Genomic DNA, 20,727 nt, shown 5'->3' with positions numbered 1-20,727 from the left:
GGACAAAGAAAAACGGAGCTGGAGGAATCAGGCTCCCTGACTTCAGAGTATACTGCAAAGCCACAGTAACCAAAACGGTATGGTACAGGAATAAAAACAGGAATAAAGATCATTGGAACAGGATAGAAAGCCCAGAAATAAACTGACACACCTATGGTCAATTAATCTACAACAAAGGAGGCAAGAATATACAATGGAGAAAAGACAGTCTCTTCATTAAGCGATGCTGGGAAAACTGGACAGCTACATGTAAAAGAATGAAATTAGAACATTTGTTAACACCATATGCAAAAATAAACTTAAAATGGATTAAAGACCTAAATGTAAGACCAGATACTATAAAATTCTTAGAGGAAAATATAGGCAAAACACTCTTTGACATAAATCGCTGAAATATCTTTTTGGATTCACCTCTAGGGTAATTAAAATAAAAAGAAAAATAAACAAATGGGACCTAATTAAACTTAAAAGCTTTTGCACAGCAAAGGAATCCATAAGTAAAATGAAAAGACAACCCACAGAATGGGAGAAAATGTTTGCAAATGAGACCAACAAGGGGTTAATCACTAAAATATACAAACAGCTCATGCAGCTCAAAAAAAAAAACTCAATTAAAATATGGGCAGAAGATCTAAATAGACATTTCTCTAAAGAAGTCATACAGATGGTCAAAAAGCACATGAAAAAATGCTCAACATCTCTAATTATTAGAGAAATGTGAGTCAAAACTACAATGAGGTATCACCTTACACCAGTCAGAATGGCCATCATCAAAAAGTCTACAAACAATAAATGCTGGAGAGGGTGTGGAGAAAAGGGAACCCTCCTCCACTGTTGGTGGGAATATAAATTGGTACAGCCACTATTGAGAACATTATAGAGATTCCTTAAAAAACTAAAAATAGAGCTACCATATGATCCAGCAATCCCACACTTGGGCATATATCTGGAGAAAACCATAATTCAAAAAGATACATGCACCCCAATATTCAGAGTGGCACTATTTACGATAGCCAAGACATGGAAGCAGCCTAAATTCCCACTGATAAAGGAATGGATAAAGAAGAAATGGTACATATACACAATGGAATTGTACTCAGCCATAAAAAAGAATGAAATAATGTCATTTGCAGCAACATAGATGGGCCTAGAGATTATCATACTAAGTGAAGTAAGTCAAACAGAGAAAGACAAATATCATATGATATCACTTATATGTGGAATCTAAAAAAATGATAAAAATGAACTTAATTACAAAACAGAAACAGACTCACAGACTTAGAAAACAAACTTATGGTTACCAAAGGGGAAAGGTGAGGGGGAGGGATAAATTAGGAGGTTGGGATTAAGATATATACATTACTATAAAATAGATTATCAATAAGGACGTATTATATAGCACAGGGAACTCTACTCAGCATTCTGTAATAACCTAAATGGGAAAAGAATCTGAAAAAGAATATATATATATGTATAACTGAATCACTTTGCTGTACACCTGAAACTAATACAACATTGTAAATCCCAATATAAAATTAAAAAATTTTTAAAACTCTTAGAAGAAAACACAGAGAAAAGTTTTCATCAGACTGGATTTGGTGATAACTTCTTGAACATGACGCCAAAACAAAGGCAACTAAAGAAAAAAATAGATAAGTTAAACTTCATAAGCTGAAATTCTAAACTTTTGTGCATGAAAGAACATTATCAAGAGAGTGAAAAGACAGCCCACGGAATGAGAGAAAATATTTGCAAGTCATATCTGATAAGGGGTAATTTCCAGAATATATAAAGGACTCCTACACTCAACAACAAAAAAACCCAATTCAAAAATGTGCAAGGAACTTGAATAGACATTTCTTCAGAAAAGATATGCAAATGGCTAATAAGCTCTTGAAAAGATGCTCAATATCACTAGTCATTAGGAAAATGCAAAACAAAACCACAGTGAGAGACCACTTCACACCCACTGAGATGGCTACTATGCAAAAGGAAAAAAAAAAAGGAAATAACAAGGGCTGGCAAAGATGTGAAGAAATTGGAACCTTGGTACATTGCTGTTTGGAATGTAAAATGGTACAGCTGTTCTGGAAAACAATGTAGTGGTTCCTCAAATAGTTCAACATAGAATTACCATATGATCCAGAAATTCACTCCTTGGTATATATCCCCCAAAACTGAAAGTAGAGACTCAAACACATACTTGCACACCAATGTTCATAGCTGTATTATTCACAATAGCCAAAAGTGGAAACAATCTAAATATCCATCAATAGATGAAGTGTTAAACAAAATGTGGTATATACATACAATTAAATATTTTTAGCCTTAAATGAAATTCTGACACATGTGACAACATGGATGAACCTTGAAAACATGCTAAATGAAATAAGTGAGACAAATATTGCATGATTTCACTTATATGAGGTACATAGAATAGGCAAATTCATGGAGACAGAAAGTGTAATAGAAGTTATCAGGGGCTGGAGGGAGGGGAAAATAGGAGTTATTGTTTAATGGGTACAAAACTTTTGTTTGGGATGATGAAAAAGTTCTGGAAATGGACAGTGGTGATGGATGCACAACTTTGTGAATGTACTTGTTGCTACTGAATTGTACACTTAAAAGCGGTTAAAATTATGTATATTTTACCACAGTAAAAAATGTTTTTAAAAAGGTAAAAAATTAAAAAGAGTAAAATAAACCTCTTCAGAGAAATGAAAACTTCAAGAATTCATCATGCACTGTACTTGAAGCTTTATCTGTACTGTTTTATTCACATACTAATTCTATAAAGAAGATAAAAATTTCAATTGTACAGATGAGGAGACAAAGCCTTAAAAGACTGACTTGCTTAAGATCAAAGAGCTAGTAAATAGTGATTTAAACCCATGTCTGCATGTTTCTAAACACATAAACTTTCCACTACATTACTTTTTTAAATTAGGCTGCAAATTCCTAAAGGGATTCCATGATACCTTTACTTTCTCTGATTTTACAATATCCCTCCCTTGACTTCTAATCACCTCCAGTAGCCCATAGTGCTCTTGATTGAAAATGTTAATACAATTTATTATTCTTAATAGAAATTTCAAATAGTCAGAAGATTCCAGGTAATATGTACATTATAGACAAAGAATTCACCATTTTATATCAAAAGTTTATTTCTCATTTTAAAGCTTATTTTTCAAAATGTACATCTATTTTTACCGTAAATAAAATCCATGTTGATTGTTAAAAATGATTTTAAAAGTGCAGACAAGTGAATAAAAGTGTGTGCCCTTATAATCTTACTCTCTAGAGATAAGCCCCAAAAGCATCATTTTGAAAATTTGATTATTTCAATTTTGTTTCAACTTTATTTAGTTTTGTGAATTTTTCATAATAATTGAATAATTTTAATTTTTTTTGTTTCAGTCCCTCTGATTCGAGTTAGCAAATAATGACTGAAACAAAAATGTTAAAGTTATAACTCAGAGTGTACAAAACTAAGTAAGTATAAAAACACTAAGTTTTGTCAGGTTTTAGCCTTTATACTTCTGAGGTTATCAAAGCTTAAAAACTTCACAAAGTCAATATTATAACTTTAACTTATTTTTTTTTTTATACTTTGGCCTTGCCACACAGCACATGGGATCTTAGCTCCCCAGCCAGGTATTAAACCCATGTTCCCTGCATTGGAAGTGCAGAGTCTTAACCACTGGACTTATCTTATTTATCTAACTTATCTTCTTAACCACAGCATAGTGTCTTTTGAATGAACATGACACAATCCAAGGTCTCAGGGGGGTTCACTTTTTCTATCTTTATGAGTCCCCAGATTGCTCCCTTTATTTCTCCTTTAACTGGGGAAAGGGGTTTGGCTAAGCTGGGACATGCTTTTTGGAGATGCGAGGATCTTGGTTGGGCTGGAAAAATAATGAACTACAAGGAGTTCTCCCAAGACATGAGACCCACACACATTCCTGCTCATGTGAGCATGATGAGAGAATTTCATTTTTCCTTTACCTCTGAACTGAGTCACAGGAATCTGCCTAGCTCATATACTGCATATGCTGGAGGGAGGTTGACAGGAGCATGAATGAGACTTGTGAGTGGATTCATGGAATCACCCTCCTGGCTGCCCCCACTTTAAAAAGAGGTGCAGCAGTCCAGAATGTTTTTGCTAAACTAGGAGTCCGCACTCTCTCAGCAGATTCTAAAAGCACAAAAAATTGTTCTAAGAATCTCTCACACCAGACTTAGCTAAGTGAATCCTGCAGCCCACAGGCCCTGATATAACCCAGGAACCACTTGAGTTTTACTTGATCAACAGTTCAGAACTAAATCTGACAAATTGAGCATCAATAAGGATAATAACTGCAGTGTACTGAAACATATTGAATGTGTTTAAAACTGTGAATTCTTAATCATGCAAAAAAGTTTTAATTGTTCACCTTTGAAAGATGGTAAAGAACTTTATTTTGAAAATTGGTAAATAAAGAGAAAAATCGAGCATTTATCCTGCTTTTACAATACAGACTATGTGATTGGATAACTAAAGAGCAGATGAGGAAAAGTTTCTCTTGACACGATATTCCAACAAATAAATGAAGAAGGAACAGCTGGAAAACAACATTTTGCATATCTAATGAATTAAGGATGTAAGCATTCAGCATCAATGGCTCTTAACAACTCAAAGTAACCATTATGTGCCTCTTGTTGCACAAAGCCATCTGTGAAGCAGTCTCCACTCCAAAAAAAATCAAACTTGATTTAGATTGTCCTTTAGATCCAAGTACCAATTATAGGAAATATAGAGGACAGAGATGCACACTTGGATGATAAAGCTAGAAATAAAAGTAAGAAAGCAATTAGCATAAAGGTTAGTTAGGAAAGTGGTTATTTTTAATGGGGACTTAGGCTCTCATGGAGAGCTTCTGGGTTGGTTGGCAAGGTTGTATTTCCTTTCATGGGTGGTGGTTAAAGGGTTGTTTGATTCATTAAATGGTACATTTGTTTTATGTTTTTTTCCTGTGGATGTGTTAATTGAAAACGTTACATTTAAAAATCATTAAGTTTGAAGGAGGTTATGGCAGATCAAGGTTTACATTGATATGTACAATAAGGGAGCAGAGCCAAGAATCAGTTCCAGGTGGGCAGGGTGGAGAGAGTGGGAACAGGGTAGACAGAAGCACCATGTTCCAAGGCTTCTTCTAGGAAGCAAACAGCAATTTCAGCGCTTGCTGGGAAAAAACAGCCAAGATCTCCAGCTGTCAACCTAATAAGGCTGTGGCTTCCATCAAGAATCACATTCCTGCTGTGGAAACAGCTTAGCAGTTCCTCAAAAAATTAAACATAGAATTATCATATGATTTAGCAATTCTAGTGTTAAAGAATTGAAAACAGTTTCTTAAACAAATATATGTATACACTGTTCATAGCATCACTATTCAGTGTAGCTGAAAGGTGGAAACAACCCAAATGTCCATCAATGGATGAATGGATAAACAAATTGTGGTACTGACACACAGTGGAATGTTATTCAGCTATATAAAGGAATGAAGTACTGATACATGTTACAATGCAGATGTACCTTGAAAGCATTATGCTAAGGGAAAGCAGCCAAACATAAAGGGTCATATACTGTATGATTCCATTTATACGAAATATTCAGAACAGGCAAATCCATAGAGACAGAAAGAAGACTGATGGTGACAGAGGCTGAGGGAACAGGGAATGGGAAGTAGCTCCTTAAAGGATATGGGGTTTCCCTTTGGAAGGATGAAAATGTTTGGGCACTAGATATAGGTGGTCGTTGCCCAACAGCACAGATTTACTTAAATGCCACTGAACTATACACTTAAAAATGGTCATGGTGGTAAATTTCAGGTTATGTGTATTTTGCCAAAATTAAAAAAAATTTTTAAATTTTACCATTTAGTTTTATGTTACATGAACTTCAGTAATAAAAAACAAATAACCACATTGCTTCATTTACTTGATGTCCACTGCATACTTCTCCTGTGCCAGGCACTATGCACATGAAAGAGAAATAACCCCAGGATGCAAGGTGCTCACAGTCTAGTCTGAGGTCAGACAGATGGAGTGCATATGAATCCCAGTGCATAAAATTGGGTGTGTAAGAAGTAAAACTTGTTTTATTTTTCTCTCATTCAACCTAGTTCTTATTTGAGTCTTTTATTTCACTGAGGTGGCAGAAACACAATTTTATCAAATTTGGAGTTTTCACCTCCTTTTTCCAGAGCTGTATCTAAATTCCTGGCACTTACATAATGCAAAGGTATGGTGCATGGAGTGGGCACAGTTGGGTCTCCAGTCTCTGCCTCCCTGATAGCTGCAGAGGTATCTAGAAACCAACAGTCTGCTGGACCAGAAACACTGGTGCCGACATAATATGGTGATAACAACAGCTTATCTTTACATAGTGCTTATTATGTGCCAGGAGTTATCCAAACTCTATACAAACACTGTTTAATTTAAACAGCAACCCTTCAAGGTAGTACTCTCTTTATCCCTGTTTTACAGATGAGAAAGTCAAAGGACATAGAAGCTACATGATTTGCATAAGGTCACACAGGCTGGTAAACGGCAGAGCTGATATTGGAACCCAGGCTGCAGAGTCTACATGTTTAACAAGTACTTATCACTATTCCTTGGCGCCAGTAAGTGTGGCTCCCTCTAGGAGGTCAGCTTGCCCTGCTGCTTCCCTGACATACTTGGAGCCTCAAGAATCTTTCTGTTACCTCTATTTGGCCTCTTGTTCTAGGTGTGCTGTTTGCTGTCCAGATACTCTGCCCTTCAACTCTCATCCACTTCCTTCTCTTTTTTCTCCTCCTGTCCCTGAGGAATCCTTTTCTAAGGTCTAGGAGAAAGTCCCTCACTCTATCCATTTTGCTGTTTTCCCTAAACATTTTGTTTCATTTTCATACTTTGAGTTTTTAGAAACCAAATCAAGAAATAGACTCAAATTTTATGTATGGGGGGGTGGGGGGAGGACAGTGTGGGGGTTAGGATGGCAGGAAGAGAAAAGAAGAAGAAAAGCAGAAATATCAAATGGAAAAGGAAGCTACATAAAAATTTTAAAACATTCTTTCAGTGTCTTTTGGTGAAGTTAGTGGATTGACCATCATGTTTATTGTCTTTCTTTTTTAGCACTCCTAATTTTTTTAGGGTGCCCTCAAGGGTATTTTGCATGTTCTCAACCAAGTGGTAACAATGCTTTGCCCTCCTCTCTGGGGTCACTGGATATATACATTGTAGTATGTCTGACTGCCACCTCATCGCTGATATTAGTGTAGTTTCACTCAAGCTTCCTTTCTGTCATAGCAATGAAAGGAAGCTTGAGCACCATTTTCTAAAGATCTGGGAGGCTGCTGTGGTAAATTGGTTACAAACAGCCTCAGTTTTCCTTCTCTGTACTTAAACTCTTTGCAATTTGACTTTGCAGTCACTCTCATCAAAAAGTGGAATCTATTTCTTTAATCCTTAAATCTGGGCTGGCCTGTGACTTATCTGAGCATCAGAAGTGTCTGTACTTGTTCTAAGCCTAGGCCTCAAAGGCCTTACACACTTCTGCTCTCTCTCTTGCTCCTCTGCTTTCACCATGGGCACATGCTGAGCTAGCCTGTTGCGGGATGAAACATGTGGAGCAGAGCCATTCTTCCCAGCCAAGGTTATCTTAGACCAGCCAAAGGCCAGTCAACCACCCAACAGGTGAGTCCTAGCTGTGACAGAAGCACTGCCAAGATCAGCAGAACCACCCTGCCGACCCACAGACTTGAAATACATGGTTGTTGTGAGCCAAGAGTGGATGCTCGAATCACAGACCCTAGTCTGAAGATCATTTTATAGTAATCTAGTGTTGTCTTTTTTTCCCCACTAGATTGGCACTCTTCAAGAGCCAAGACCATTCATTCATCTGTGTCCCCAGCACCCAGAACAATATCTTTTTTTTTTTTTTTTTTTTTTTTTTTTTTGCAGTACGTGGGCCTCTCACTGTTGTGGCCTCTCCCGTTGCGGAGCACAGGCTCAGACGCGCAGGCTCAGTGGCCATGGCTCACGGGCCCAGCCTCTCCGCAGCATGTGGGATATTCCCGGACCGGGGCATGAACCCATGTCCCCTGCATCGGTAGGCGGACTCTCAACCACTGTGCCACCAGAGAAGCCCCCAGAACAATATCTGAATGTTAAAAGGATTAATGAATCAATGAATTGGGAACGTCAAGATGTTCAAATCTAAGAAAAGGTGTTTATAGGGGAGGGTGTGGATACCAGAGATGGTAGATGTTGGAACTGGCTCACAGACAAAGAAACTGGGCTTTCTAGGAGGAAAGATGAAGCTGGTAGGGTAGGATGTGGTCAGGAATAATCAGCAGGCCTGGATATTGAAGTTAGACACAGAATCTATGAAAGACACAGAACTGGTTATTGCTGGTATGACCCAGGTTCCTCTGAGGTTACGTATAAAAGCTAGAATTTTTTCTCCTGGAAAACTAATTGCCTTTTTTAAATTTGAAAATGGAATTGGCTTTATTCAACAATTCATGAATCAGGCAGCATCCCATGGGCTCTCTGAGGGGTTGTACAAAATGGAACATTTTATAGGAAGGAGGGTGGGGCAAAGGAGCTATTAGTAAAAGAAAATAATTATTTTTAGGCCAGGATTTCTTTTAGGGGGGAAGGAAAAGGCAAGGGTTTTACCATGCCGGAAAACTAGTTGCTTTGAAGAGGACTATGAATAGGTTCCTTTGACTTATCTTTCCTTAGAGTTCTATCTAAGGACGAGGTCCTCCTTATCTTCAAGGAGTCCTGATCTTAAGGCAGGTGAGACCACAGTGCATATTCTCTTCCACAACACAGGAAGAAACCTTGAGGCCCATTGGCACTCTCCCTGGATGTCAGAATAATAAATACATACTGGTAGTGGCCCTTTGAATAAATGTATTTGTCATATTTCTGGATTTCACAGGACTGTAACTTTTATCGTTGTGAAAAAGGTTTGAAGGACTGACAAAGAGTTGCAAATATTTCTTTTACCAATCAAGTAGGCATGGAATAATATCATAATAAAAGCCAGGGTTACCCAAAAGGGTATAGGTGGCCACCTTATACTCATATATGTCTCACATTGCCCTCATTACTCTCATTTTGTCCTAGAGCAGTGAGAGCACTATCTTGAATCTGTATCATTCCATGGGTTGGCAACTGCTGGTATAAAAAATGGACAATTGTAACTAGGGAGCAATAACAAATCTTAAGGCTATAGTGGACTATAACAATGAACCATGAAAGAAATATGGCCTATCTGGAACTACCCTCCTCTAAAACTACATTGCTTCCATAGTAAGGACAGTGACTTCTTTGTTGAAGTATAGCCGTCAGGATATACCTTTAGTACTTTGATAAGGAGCTCTTTGTCAAACCTGAGTTTCCCCAAAATTAACCCTCAGGATGATGAGAGGATTTGAAAACATACAATAAACTAGGACTTCTGGGCTGAGAGAATACTTGGGCGTATTTGCAGGGTAGAGGGAATAGTGGTTAAAGGGTATAACTTCTGAACTACCTGTCCAGTGAAGAAGCCAATGACTTTCCCAGCAAATTGTGATCTTGCTTCCCTAGCCATGGTAGACCAAAGCTAAACCAATTGATTAACTCCTACAGTTTGGGATTGGGACTGAGAAACTCCTAGTAGGTTTTTGGCTGAGTGCCAAGAATTCCAAACTGAAAGAGCTCTTCAAAATCAAGAAGGCTTCTCGGAGAGGAAGCATGTGTGCCTTACCTGAATCAGTTCTCTTATCTCCCCCTTCCACCTCCTAAATAGAGAAACCAAGCAGCCATTTGCCAGGGCTCTTAGCGTAAGAATTAATACGTCAGAAAATTATTTAGATCAGACAAAACCCTTAAAGAACTTACAAACTCTAAGAGGCTGTAGTACATTGAGATGATTTTAGATGATTCCATTGATGAATGCTTTTATTTTAATAGTTATGCTAATTCATTTATCTTCATAAATTTCAGTATTTAAAAAAAATCTTCTAGGACATCAAACTCATGGTTTCATGAATATTGTTTAGGCCTCATCTATTTATGTAAAAAAAAAGATGGGTTTAAAGAACAATATTAAAGAATAATATAAAGAATAATATAGATAGTCAGAAAATAAGGTTAAGATCATTATAGTGAGTCACAAAGGAGGCTCAGCCACTATGAAAGTTTTCAACAAAAGCTGCTGAAATGTTAATGCTCTTTGATCTCATTAGTAATGCAAATTTGAGGTACAATGACTTGTGTGATACGTATAATAAACCCAACAGTGAAACCCACTGAGGCATCAGGCTTTAAGAAACTGGCTTGGATGATTCAGAGAAGGAATAGATACTTCCTGAGTGGTTGGGGTCTGTCAGACATCTTTTTTTTTTTTTTTTGCGGTATGCGGGCCTCTCACTGTTGTGGCCTCTCCTGCTGCAGAGCACAGGCTTCAGACGCACAGGCTCAGCGGCCATGGCTCACGGGCCCAGCCGCTCCGCGGCATGTGGGATCTTCCTGGACCGGGGCACGAACCCGTGTCCCCTGCATCAGCAGGTGGACTCTCAACCACTGCGCCTCCAGGGAAAGCCCAGACATCATTTTAAATGTTTTACAAGCATTAACTCATGTGATTCCTGCAACAACCTTATGAGGTAGGTAATTATTTTTATGCCCATTTTACAGATAGGTCAACTGAGACATGGAAAGATTAGTAAGTTGGCTAATTATCTACCACTAGTAAATCACAGAGAACCTACTTTTTCTTGAACAAGTTTCACACCCCCAGTCTGCTTATTTTGAATTTAAACTAGATTTTGGTTCCTGGGTCCTATAGCTTATTCAATTTTAACCCCCAGTGTTAGCACAATGCCTGGTACTTGGTAAAAAAAAAAAAAAAAAAAAAAAGAAAAGAAAAGAAAAAGAATAAATAAAGGGATAGGTCCAATTATCGTAGTAGTTTGAATGACCCTAAAATTTCTTCTATATTTGCTTATTTTCCATTTAAAACCATAGGCTCTAGGCAACTCTATCAAAGAACTGAATGAAGTCCCTAATCAAAGGCCTCTTTCCTCTCATAAACTGGGCTGTGGTCAGGGTTAGAACCTGTCAAACTTTCAACTCAGCTGCTTAAGAAACACAATGTAGTCCAAGGGTTTGAGTTTCCACTGATGACTTCAAAAGTTCATTTTACCCACTGTTACTCTGTGGTTCTTTCAATTTCACTACCCCATTTCTGCCATAGTTCTCTTGCCCTATCACCCTCCCCCCTTCATTAAGAATGCTCCCAAGACCTCCAAAACTTCTTACAAATAGTCAGTTCTTCCACCAAGTGGAAGTGTCTTAGTTACTGTAGTGCTGCCTGGTACAGTTGAGAAAGGACGTGGAAAGGGGAATAGGAAAAGTGATACTTGAAGCCTGTCTTGTGCATGCCAGGTATAGCCTCCATGACTTCAGGGATCAAGGATCTCAGGTTGGGGCTCTGTTCTATAAAGGGAGTGGGGTATTTTCTGTTTTCTAAGTTGTCTACTATCCTTGGCAGTTAGCCCATTAGCACATGGGCTTTTAATCCTTAATATGAACTTTTAATCCTTTCAACAAGTGAGTTTGTTTAATCCTTTTGCACTATGGCATATTTTTTAGGTTAGGAGAAAGCCTTCTTTCCACAATATCCACCACTCATTCCTCTACCCTGCCTAAATTGTGCATAAATTGTGTCCCTTTAGCAGGCAGGTCATTTCCTGATTTCATAATTTGTGGCTACACTTGGCAGTTATTAAATCAGTATATCATTCAGGAACAAGTATGAACTTTCACCTCTTTGATAGATAAAGACAAGTCTTTTCATAATGCACTCAAGAATGCTGGTCATGTTAAGGCTGTGTTAATCTACAGAAGAAAGTAAATTTTCATAATTCATCGTATTGTTTCCCACCTCCCACCCTTAGCCAGTAAGTACTCACTCATGGGCAGGAATAGAGAGAAAACAGATACATGCCCAGAATCTTCTTATGACTTTTCTGGCCTCTCTAAATTCTTTTTTTTACTCATTTATTCATTCAACAGATAGTAATGACTTTCTATGCTGTCTATTTAGCTGGGCCTAGCTGGACCTTGCTGGGCCTGATTCTGAGCTGTAGGTTGGTTCTGTGGGATTCCAGCCCATTTTTTCTCATGACAATGGCAGAAGTGCAAAGAAGCAAGCCCAGTTGCACAAATACATTTCTAGTCTCTGCCTGTGTCAAGTCTGCTAACATCTCATTGGCCAAAGCAAGTCATAGAGCCAAGCTCAAAGTCAAAGTACAGGTAAGTACACTATATCTCTCTAACAGGAAGAACTGTAAAGTTCCCTGGCAAAACATTTAGATACATGAAAGAATAAATAATTGGGAACAGTTATACAATCAATCACATTGACAAAAGGAATCATGATACAGTTTCAAAAAGCCCTATGATTTCCAAGCAGTATAGAATACCTAAAAAATCAAACCTAGGCAGGTCATATAAAAACTTTGGAATACTAAAACCCAAATGTTTTATTATTATTCAGGTATGGTGAGGCCAACAGATCAGGAGACAACTGTCATTGAAAAGATAGTTTGTTACTCACAGCTCCAAAGACAAGAGGGCAGACCACACATGTAGTCACACAGGGAAGCATCAGGGTCAATCAGGAGGCAGAAGGAGTGAGCGGAAAACATGGGCAAGAGTCTTTATTGTGGTTTCTGTGGGAAGGAATGGGCAGGTTAGGACTGGTTAGTTTGAATAATTTCAGTGGGCTCTGGGGTGTAGGGACTGTTTCTACTTGTCTAGTACATGGCCCTGGGGGTAGTGGCTTGGTATTGTGAGAGCCCAATAAAGGAGGTGGTTGGAGTATGGGCTGTAGATTGGTTGGTTCACATATGAAACAAATTCCCAGGCAAATAACTTACTGTCTCCAAGTTCTGGTTAGCCGTTGGAGGGGCAGCCAGCCTCTCCAGGGTCAGCAAGGACCCAGATGTCAGAGCATCAGAAATACAGAAAAATAAAAAGGCATGATGAATACCACAAGAGAATATCTTAAAAGCAGGCAGTGAAGAAAACAAAAGGCATATTTCTTCCAAAGAAGAAATAAACTGACAGATGACGTCTCAGCAAAAAAGAAGTCAGAACACAATGGAAAGATATCTTTAGTGTACTGAAAGAGAAAAATTGCCAGTCTAAACATTCTATGTCTAGAGAAAATATTCTGCAAAGAGGAAATCCAACAAAGATATTTTCAGACAAACAAAAACTGAGAATTTGTCACTGCTAAAGAAAATATTAAAGAGAGTTCTTCAGGCAAAAGAAAAATGAACCCACATAGATACAGGCACAGAGATGCAGAAAGAATAAAAAATAAAACAACACATAAAATTTGTGGTATATGCACACAGTATAAATGTAAATATAAAATTTCATTAAAGCTTTAGAAATGAACCTCACTAAGGAGGTGAAAGACTTAAATGCTGAGAACTACAAAACTTTAATAAAGGAAACTGAAGATGATTCAAAGAAATGGAAAGATATCCCATGCTCTTGTATTGGTAGAATTAATAGTGTTAAAATGGCCATACCACCCAAAGTAATCTACAGATTTAATGTGATCCTTATCAAATTACACATGACATTTTTTACAGAACTAGAACAAATAATCCCAAAATTTATATGGAACCATAAAAGATCAAGAATTGCCAAACCAATCCTGAGGAAAAAGAATAAAGCAGGAGGCATAACCCTACCAGACTTCAGACAATACTACAAAGCTACAGTCATCAAAACAGTGTGGTATTGGCACAAAAACAGACATACAGATCAATGGAACAGAATAGACAGCCCAGAAAGAAACCCACACACCTATGGACAATTAGTCTTCGACAAAGGAGGCAATAATATACCACGGGGAAAAGATAGTCTCCTCAGCAAGTAGTGTTGGGACAGTTGGACAGCCGCATGCAAATCAATGAAGCTAGAACACACCCTCACACCATACACAAAAAATAAACTCAAAATGACTTAAAGACTTAAATATAAGACAAGACACCATAAAACTCCTAGAAAGACTTAAATATAAGACAAAACACCATAAAACTCCTAGAAGAGAAGGTAACCTACTCTGACAATAAATCGTACCAATGTTTTCTTAGGCTAGTCTCTCAAGGCAATAGAAATAAAAGCAAAAATAAACAACTGGGACCTAATCAAGCTTATAAGCTTTTGCACTGCAAAAGAAACCATAAACAAAATGAAAAGACAACGTATGGACTGGGAGAAAATATTTCCAAATGGTGTGACCGACAAGGGCTTAATTTCCAAAATATACAAAGAGCTCATACAATTCAATAACAAAAAAACAAACAACCCACTCGAAAAATGGGCAGAAGATCTAGATAGACGTTTCTCCAAAGAAGACATACAGATGGCCAATGGGCATGTGAAAAGATGCTCATCATCACTAATTATTAGAGAAATGCAAATCAAAACTACAATGAGGTACGACTCACACTGGTCAGAATGGACATTTAAAACTCTACAAGTAATACATGTTGGTAAGGGTGTGGAGAAGAGGGAACCCTCTTACACTGTTGGTAGGAATGTAAATTGGTGCAGCCACTATGGAAAACACTATGGAGCTTCCTCAAAAAACCAAAAATGGAGTTGCCATATGATCCAGCAATCCCACTTCTGGGCATATATCTGGAGATAATTTTAATTTGAAAAGATACATGCACCCCAATGTTCATAGCAGCACTATTTACAATAGCCAAGACATGGAAGCAACCTAAATGTCTGTTGACAGATAAATGGATAAAGAAGGTGTGGAGTATGTGTGTGTGTGTGTGTGTGTGTGTGTGTGTGTGTGTATAATGGAATATTAGCCATAAAAAAGAATGAAATAATGCCATTTGCAGCAACATGGATGGACCTAGAGATTATCATACTAAGTGAAGTAAGTCAGAAAGAGAAAGACAAATATCATATGATTTCACGTACATGTGGAGTCTAAAATATGACACAAATGAACATATCTATGAAACAGAAACGACTCACATAGACTTGTGGTTGCCAAGGGGGAGGGGGGATGGGGGAGAGAAGTATTGGGAGTATGGGATTAGCGGATGCAAACTATTATATGTAGGATGGATAAACAACAAGGTCTTACTGTATAGCACAGGGACCTATATTCAATATCCTGTGTTAAACCATAATGGAAAAGAATATGAAAAAGAAGTTACATATGTATAACTGAATCTCTCTGCTGAACAGCAGAAATTAACACAACATTATAAATCAACTATACTTCAATAAAATTTAAAAAATAAAAATAAATGTAAATATAAATTTAACATATTGTTAAAATACATGTAATCATTGGCATAAAAGGCAAAAAGCTGGGAGAGAGTGATGTCAGCATCATGGCGAAGTGAGGTGCTTTCTTTGTCTCTCCCTTTTGATCTACAACGAGTAAAACATCTACAACTCAACAAAGGTGATTCTGCCTAACACACCATGATGTCAGAAAGGTCCATACACATCTGTACATCTGAAGGTGGGTGAGCTGGAACACATAGAGGAGTTGGAACTAGAGGAACAGTGGAGGCAGTGCCTGCAGTCCTGCTCATCCCCCCCGCCCCTCCCCCCACAGCCCCAGAGAACTGGGCAGCAGCAGGAAAGGTGGCAGATATGCCTTCGGCCTCCTAGCCACAGCAGTGCCTATGGCCACAGATAACTGGGCAGAAGTGGCAGCAGAGCCTGTGACCTTGTCCCTCCAGCAGCAGAGGCACCCACAATTCTTGCCCCCGTCCCATGCCCACAGTGACAGAGGTCACAAACCTGACAAGACTAGACAGGGCATTGGCTTCTGTGACCCTGGCTCTTCCTGCCCCCCACCCCCACCCATAATGGAAGAAACTTCAGTTCAGGAGGTCCAGATTGGGTGGAAGCATCCACCGCCCTGGTGCCCCAGGCAGCAATGCCAGTGACACTAGCAGCAGCAAGGTGCCAACAACCCCAGAGGCACAAGCTGCCATAATGAGGGCACTGGGAGAAACCTCTGACAGAGGCACTTGCAGGTAGAAAGTGCCAGCTTACAATATAACCAGAAGCAGCTTAAGAAAAACCAAAAACTTGTGCCACCTACTAGAAAACAAAAAAGCCTCTAATTTCTAACCTATTGAATCCTCAGAATCAAGTTTTTAAAAAAGTTTTACCTAAAAAGGAAGAAAGGTGTTCACTATTTCAAATGTGCCAGCAGAGGAACAACTCAGCAAGCACCATGAAGAAGCACAGTAACACTATCACAAAAAGAAAATGACAATTCTCCCAAAACAAAAAGTCACAGAATATTGTCTCAGACTGACAGAGAATTCAAAGTCAGTTCAGTAGGCTTAATAATAAAATTAATGAACAGAAGGAATACTTTACCAAAGAGATTGAAACTCTAAAAGAACCAAGCAGAAATTTTGAAGCTGAACAACTCAATAAATGAGATGAAGAATGCATTAGAAAGAATTGGAAATAGAGCAGGCCATATGGAAGAGAGAATTAATAAGCTTGAAGATATACATCTAGAAATGATACAGATAGAAGAGGAAAGAGAATTAAGATCTAAAAAAATGAGAAAATTCTATAAGAGCTATCAACTCTTTTAGGAACGGCAACATTAGGGTAATGGGTATCTCAGAAGGAGAAGAGAGGCAGAGGGGAGCAGAGAGTTTATTTAAAGAAATAATAGCTGAGAACTTCCCAAACCTGTAGAAGGAGCTGGATATATAAGTATATGAATCTAAGAGAACAATTAATTACCTCAACACAAAAAGATCTTCTCTAAGACACAGTATATTAAAAGTATCAAAAGGCAATGACAGGGCTTCCCTGGTGGTGCAGTGGTTGAGAGTCCACCTGCCGATGCAGGGGACACAGGTTTGTGCCCCAGTCCGGGAAGATCCTACATGCCGCGGAGCGGCTGGGCCCGTGAGCCATGGCCACTGAGCCTGCGCGTCCGGAGCCTGTGCTCTGCAATGGGAGAGGCCACAACAGTGAGAGGCCCGCGTACCGCAAATAAATAAATAAATAAAAGGCAATGACAAAGAAAGAATTTTAAAGGCACCCTGGGAAAAAAGTGATGGTAACCTACAAAGTAACCACATTAGCCTATCAGCAGATTACTAAGCAGAAACCTTACAGGCCAAGAGGGGGTGGAATGACATTCTCAAAATATTGAAAGATAAAAACAGTCAGCCAGGACTACTCCATCCAGCAAACTTATCATTCAGATAATACAAAAGATTATAAGAGAATATTATGAACAGATATATGCCAAAAAATTAGGCAACATAAAAGAAATGGAAAAATTCTTAGAATCATACAACGTTCCAAGACTGAATCATGAAGAAACAGAAAATCTGAATAGGCCAATCAATAATAAAGATATTGAAACAGTAATCAAAAACCTCCCAAAAAACAAAAGTCCAGGACCAGATGGCTTCACAGGTGAATTCTACTAAACATTCAAAGAAGATTTAATACCTATTCTCCTCAAAAATCTTCCAAACAATTGAAGAGGAGGAAACAAACACTTCCTAATTCATTCTACAAGGCCAGAATTACCCTGATACCAAAAACCAGAGAAACACAACACACACAGAAAAAATCACAGGCCAATATCTCTGATGAACATAGATGTAAAAATCCTCAGCAAAGTATTAGTCCACTGAATACAATACATTAAAAGAATCATATACCATGATCAAGTGGGATTTATTCCAGGGATGCAAAGATGGTTCAATATCCACAAACCAATTGAAATGATACATCACATTAACAAAATGAAGGATAAAAATCACATGATCATTTCAACAGATGTAGAAAAAGCATATTACAAGATTCAACACCAAAAAAAAACACAACACCTCTCAGTAAGATAAGTATAGAAGGAACATACCTCAACATAATAAAGGCCATATATGACAAACTCACAGCTAACATCACACTTAATGGTGAAAAACTGAAAGCTATTCGTCTAAGATCAGGAACAAGACAAGGATGCCCACGCTCACCACTCTCATTCAACATAGTACTGGAAGTCCTAGGCAGAGCATTAGACAAGAAAAATAAATAAAAGGCACCCAAATTGAAAAGAAAGAAGTAAAATTATCACTATTTGTGGATGGCATAATTTTATATGTAGAAAATCAAAAATATTAGAAAAAATAAACAAATGCAGTAAAGTTGCAGCATGCAAAATCAATGTACAAAAATCATTTCTATATATAATAACAAACTAGAAGAAAGAGAAATTAATTTTAAAATCCCATTTACTGTCCCAACTTAAAGAATAAAATATGTAGAAATAAATTTAATCAAAGAGGTGAAAGAACTGTACTCTAAAAACTATAATTGTTGCAAGACACTGAAGAAACACAAATAAATGGAGAGATATTCTAGGCTCATGTATTGGAAGAAATAACACTGTTGAAATGTCCATGTTATCTAAAGCAATCTACAGATTCCCTATCAATATCCAAAGGTCATTTCTCACAGAAATAGAACTCTAAATTTTAAAATTTATCTGAAACAACAAAAGGCCCTAAATAGGTAAAGTAATCCTCAGAAAAAAGAAGAAAGCTGGAGGTATCACAATCCCTGCTTTCAAAAAAATATTACAAGCTATAGTAATCAAAACAGCAGGTATTGGCAGTAAAACAGATACATAGATCAATGTAACAGAACTGAGAGCCCAGAAACAAACCCACACATACATGGACCCTTCATTTATGACAAAGGAGTAAAGAATATACAACAGAGAAAGGATAGTTTCCTCGATAAATGGTGGTGGGGAAACTGGACAGCCACATGCAAAAAAATGAACCTAGACCACTAACTCATACCAAACAAAAAAATTAACTCGAAATGGATTAAAGACTTGAATGTAAATCTGAAACCATAAAACTCCTAGAATAAATCACAGGCAGTATGCTCTTGGACATCACTCTTAGCAATATCTTTCTGGATATGTCTCCACAGGCAAGGGAAACAAAAGAAAAATGAACAAACTATATCAAAAAGTCTTCTGCACAGCAAAGGAAACCATCAATAAAATGAAAAGACAATCTACTGAATGGGAAATGATATTTGAAAACCATATATCCAATATGGGGTTAATATCAAAATATATAAACAACTCAAAAGTTTAAAAAAAACCCTAAATAATTTGTCAGAGGAGCTGAATAGACATTTTTTCCAAAAGAGACATACAGATGGCCACAGACACATGAAAAGATGCTCAACATCACTAATCAACAGAGCAATGCAAATCAAAACCACAATGAGATAACACCTCATGTCTGCTAGAGTGACTATTATCCAAAAGGCAATAAATGATAAGTGTTGGCAAGCATGTGGAGAAAGGGAACCTTCAGAAACTGTTGGTGGGAATGTAAATTGGTGTAGCCGCTATGGAAAACAATATAAAGATTCCTCAAAGAATTAAGAATAGAACTACCACATGATCCAGCTATTCCACTTCTGGGTATTTACTTAAAGAATATGAAAACAACAACCTATGGAATGGGAGAAAATGTTTGCAAATTGTATATCTGAAAAGTGACTTGAATCCAGAATATAAAAAGAATTCCTACAATTCAATAATAAAAGGCAAATAATTACAAAATGGGCAAGGGATTTGAATAGACATTCTTCCAGAATGAGCAAATATTGTGTAGTTCTACTTATATGAAATATCTAGAGCAGGCAAATTCATAGATTTTGGAGTCAGGGGAAATGGGGAGTTATTGCTTAAGGGTTACAAAATTTCTGTTTGGAGTGATGAAAACGTTCTGGAATAGACAGTGGTAATGATTGAACAACAGTGTGAATGTAATTAATGCTACTTAATTGTACATTTAAAAATGGTTAAAGTGGGGGGACCTTCAAGATGGTGGAGGAGTAAGACGTGGAGATCACCTTCCTCCCCACAAATACATCAAAAATACTTCTACAAGTGGAACAACTCCTACAGAACACCTACTGAATGCTGGCAGAAGACCTCAGACTTCCCCAAAGGCAAGAAAATCCCCATGTACCTGGGTAGGGCAAAAGAAAAAACAGAGACAAGAGAATAGGGACAGGACCTGCACCTCTGGGAAGGAGCTGTGAAGGAGGAAGTTTCCACACACTAGGGCCCCTTCACTGGTGGAGATGGGGGGTGGGCAGTGTGTGTGTGTGGGAAGCTTTGGAGCCATGGAGGAGAGCGCAGTAACAGGGGTACAGAGGGCAAAGCAGAGAGATTCCCGCACAGAGGATCGGTGCCGACCAGCATTGACCAGCCCAAGAGGCTTGTCTGCTCACCTGCTGGGGCGGGTGGGGGCTGGGAGCTGAGGCTCGTCCTTTGGAGGTCAAACCCCAGGGAGAAGACTGGGGTTGGCTGCATGAACACAGCCTGAAGGGGGTTAGTGCGCCACAGCTAGCCAGGAGGGAGTCCATGAAAAAGTCTGGACATGCCAAAGAGGCAAGAGGCCATTGTTTCGGGGTGCACGAGGAGAGGGGATTCCTTTCCCGTGCACCCACAGTAGGCAGAGCACCACCTAAGGGAGCTCCAGAGATGGGTATGAGCCACAGCTATCAGCTTGGACCCCAGAGACAGGCATGAAACGCTAAGGCAGCTGCCGCTACCACCAA

At 38.4% G+C, this 20,727-nt stretch overlaps 1 protein-coding gene across 1 annotated transcript in view; it reads right to left on the bottom strand.

Annotated features, from left to right (window-relative positions):
* RANBP6 (RAN binding protein 6) overlaps window positions 1–20,727 on the bottom strand; it is a 273,898-nt gene that overhangs the window by 49,422 nt on the left and 203,749 nt on the right. The window contains exon 3 of the mRNA XM_082618091.1: window positions 12,641–12,755. The gene's annotated coding sequence lies outside the window, so the exon portion shown is untranslated. The remainder of the gene's footprint in view (window positions 1–12,640; window positions 12,756–20,727) is intronic.

This window comes from Mesoplodon mirus (assembly GCF_964341445.2).
Source record: "Mesoplodon mirus genome assembly, chromosome: 1".
Classification (NCBI taxonomy): domain Eukaryota; kingdom Metazoa; phylum Chordata; class Mammalia; order Artiodactyla; family Ziphiidae; genus Mesoplodon; species Mesoplodon mirus.
This window is presented reverse-complemented; position numbering and strand designations above follow the sequence as displayed.